Below are 3,596 nucleotides of genomic sequence, written 5' to 3' on the forward strand. Positions count from 1 at the left end.
CCTAAGTTTTTCAGGCTTCTCTACGCAATTGCAAAAATTGCGCTCATAACTGCGAAGATCATAGCTTCACTTGATTTCATATCCGCAGTTCATATATGATTCATTTCATATACCATTTCATCATTGATTCATTCCTCACGGGACCATTAGAACCCACAAATGACCAGCTCCCAACGTCAGTGGCTTCATAGCTCAGTTGGTTAGAGCGTCGCACCGGAATCGCGAGGTCACGGGTTCAAACCCCGTTGAAGTCCTGAGTTTTTCAGGCTTCTCTACGCAATTGCAAAAATTGCGCTCATAACTGCGAAGATCATAGCTTCACTTGATTTCATATCCGCAGTTCATATATGATTCATTTCATATACCATTTCATCATTGATTCATTCCTCACGGGACCATTAGAACCCACAAATGACCAGCTCCCAACGTCAGTGGCTTCATAGCTCAGTTGGTTAGAGCGTCGCACCGGAATCGCGAGGTCACGGGTTCGAACCCCGTTGAAGTCCTGAGTTTTTCAGGCTTCTCTACGCAATTGCAAAAATTGCGCTCATAACTGCGAAGATCATAGCTTCACTTGATTTCATATCCGCAGTTCATATATGATTCATTTCATATACCATTTCATCATTGATTCATTCCTCACGGGACCATTAGAACCCACAAATGACCAGCTCCCAACGTCAGTGGCTTCATAGCTCAGTTGGTTAGAGCGTCGCACCGGAATCGCGAGGTCACGGGTTCAAACCCCGTTGAAGTCCTGAGTTTTTCAGGCTTCTCTACGCAATTGCAAAAATTGCGCTCATAACTGCGAAGATCATAGCTTCACTTGATTTCATATCCGCAGTTCATATATGATTCATTTCATATACCATTTCATCATTGATTCATTCCTCACGGGACCATTAGAACCCACAAATGACCAGCTCCCAACGTCAGTGGCTTCATAGCTCAGTTGGTTAGAGCGTCGCACCGGAATCGCGAGGTCACGGGTTCAAACCCCGTTGAAGTCCTGAGTTTTTCAGGCTTCTCTACGCAATTGCTAAAATTGCGCTCATAACTGCGAAGATCATAGCTTCACTTGATTTCATATCCGCAGTTCATATATGATTCATTTCATATACCATTTCATCATTGATTCATTCCTCACGGGACCATTAGAACCCACAAATGACCAGCTCCCAACGTCAGTGGCTTCATAGCTCAGTTGGTTAGAGCGTCGCACCGGAATCGCGAGGTCACGGGTTCAAACCCCGTTGAAGTCCTGAGTTTTTCAGGCTTCTCTACGCAATTGCAAAAATTGCGCTCATAACTGCGAAGATCATAGCTTCACTTGATTTCATATCCGCAGTTCATATATGATTCATTTCATATACCATTTCATCATTGATTCATTCCTCACGGGACCATTAGAACCCACAAATGACCAGCTCCCAACGTCAGTGGCTTCATAGCTCAGTTGGTTAGAGCGTCGCACCGGAATCGCGAGGTCACGGGTTCAAACCCCGTTGAAGTCCTGAGTTTTTCAGGCTTCTCTACGCAATTGCAAAAATTGCGCTCATAACTGCGAAGATCATAGCTTCACTTGACTAAACAGTTAAGTTAGAAACTGTGGAAATACACGTGGAATAATTCAACATTGTGTGGATTTCTTGTGTAACAATGACTCCATGCGTCTTTCTTTGTCAAATATAAGCTATTTGACCAAGCAATCCATGTCAAAAGGCAACTTCTGGGGGGAGGGGGGGGGGGATTTAAAAATAGGAAGATCTGCAGTTAAAAAATGGTTTGTGCTGTTGTTTTAATATTTAAAAGTCGGCTCAGTACGGTACGTTTGTAAATATTTATGGCTAGCAAATGTACCAGAATGTTTGTACTGAAGGTGAAATGTAATTTTTAATAACGTAGAGGCATAATCAGAAAGTGACTAAGCTGGGATAGGGAAAATGACATTTTCTCAAAAGTGACTAAGATGGGGTCTGTGATCGGCCACAGAATAGACTATAATGGGGTAGGGGTTCGGAGAGGCCAGCGGCACATACCCAGCAAAAAATGACTCAAGTACGCCCCCCCCCCCCCTACCAGGGGCAACTTGTCAACTGTTTTTGTTACAACATCTGACCACAAGCTGGGTCTAAGTGCCTTGCTTCCCTTGAGGGAAATGAAAAAAAAAGAGAAAATGAATAAACTTTATAAAAGCCTTTACCGTAAAACCATGAGCTGGGAAGAGATTTTTGTACCTCTGATTGACAAGCACTTTCACGGAACAACAACTTTTTAAACTGGGTCCATACTGTAAATTATTGAGAAAATTGTTGTGTCTTGAGTGTACATCATAATCGTAAATAGACTCCTACCCTACTCCTTCTGGGTTAAACCTGAAATCACTTTATCAAGTTACAGGTGTAAAATGTCCTTAAGAGTTAAAATCTAAAGATGGGATTCAGCCATATGAGTTGTTACAGTTCAAATTAATTTCCGAAATTCACGTCAAATATTTCAAACTAAGTTGAGGGAGATTTTCCTTCATTTGAAATTTATTTCCATAATCTTTCAATGAATATAATGACAGAAAACTGCTTTTTGGCCTGATATTAATTTTATACTCAAATTTATGTTCCAAAAAGTGAGTGGATGCATTCACTGAACAGCCATAAGATTTTAGTATGTGGAAAATGCAAGGAAATAAAATGATCTCAGATGAAAATTAAGACCTCAATATACATTTGTATTTTAATTTCAATCTTTATTTTACAACAACCCGGGTAAACATGCAACTGTTTCATTGGAATTGCCGTAAGAACAACTGCAAAAGAGACAAAGTAATGGACATGCTAAAATTCTTCTCAAGGCATTTCTATGTGTAATGGCCACATTACAATGTATACATATATATCCAGATTCATATCCTCAGGAAGATATTCTGCTCCATGTTATTCTTGATTTGTTTGATACATAGGTAAAAAAAATGTTAACATAAACAGCATTATAAACATTCATCCAGCACGATTTAAATTGCACGACTGTAGTTATTCATCATCCTCAGCTACGAAAAGTTTCCTTTTTGAAAGACTTTCACACATTTTTCATTTCCCATGGGAAGAAGCTGGCTTCGCACAACCTGTAAGGCGTAAGTGTTATTGGAGCTTGAAAATGTCACTATGGTTAATTTAATGTAATGCATGCTCTTTTTATGCTATCTTTTCATCTTAAGGAGCTCTGGAGTAGAGAGTAAAAAAATTATTGACATAACTGCGTTGGAGAAAAGCTCATATTCAGGGCTAAGAAATACACAACAGATTCTATCTCAACTCGAGGTTGAGCTCTTCGTCGCTTCCCCTTACATCTTTACAGATATCAAAGTTAAAACAATTTCTGTTACTAATTTAGGTGAAAAGAACATTGCTTACGCGTATCTAATCATAGTAAACTCATTGAAGATGTATATATGATTTGATATAACATTCGTCCTTGCCACTCGCCATTCTGACCGACGAAGACCTCGTGACTGAAAAAAAGGTATACCGCTGACCTGTAACTCGGCCTGACTCGGACTCGGACATGACTCGGGCTCGGACTTGACTCGGAGAATGGATTCA

General features: G+C 40.2%; 1 non-coding gene across 1 annotated transcript; it reads left to right on the top strand.

Moving 5' to 3' along the window:
• Positions 1-433: 433 nt before the first annotated feature.
• On the top strand, positions 434-506 carry Trnas-gga (transfer RNA serine (anticodon GGA)). Its single transcript has one exon. It is a non-coding gene; the product is annotated as a tRNA-Ser (tRNA).
• Positions 507-3,596: the final 3,090 nt, after the last annotated feature.

This window comes from Montipora capricornis, chromosome 6, assembly GCF_036669925.1.
Source record: "Montipora capricornis isolate CH-2021 chromosome 6, ASM3666992v2, whole genome shotgun sequence".
Classification (NCBI taxonomy): domain Eukaryota; kingdom Metazoa; phylum Cnidaria; class Anthozoa; order Scleractinia; family Acroporidae; genus Montipora; species Montipora capricornis.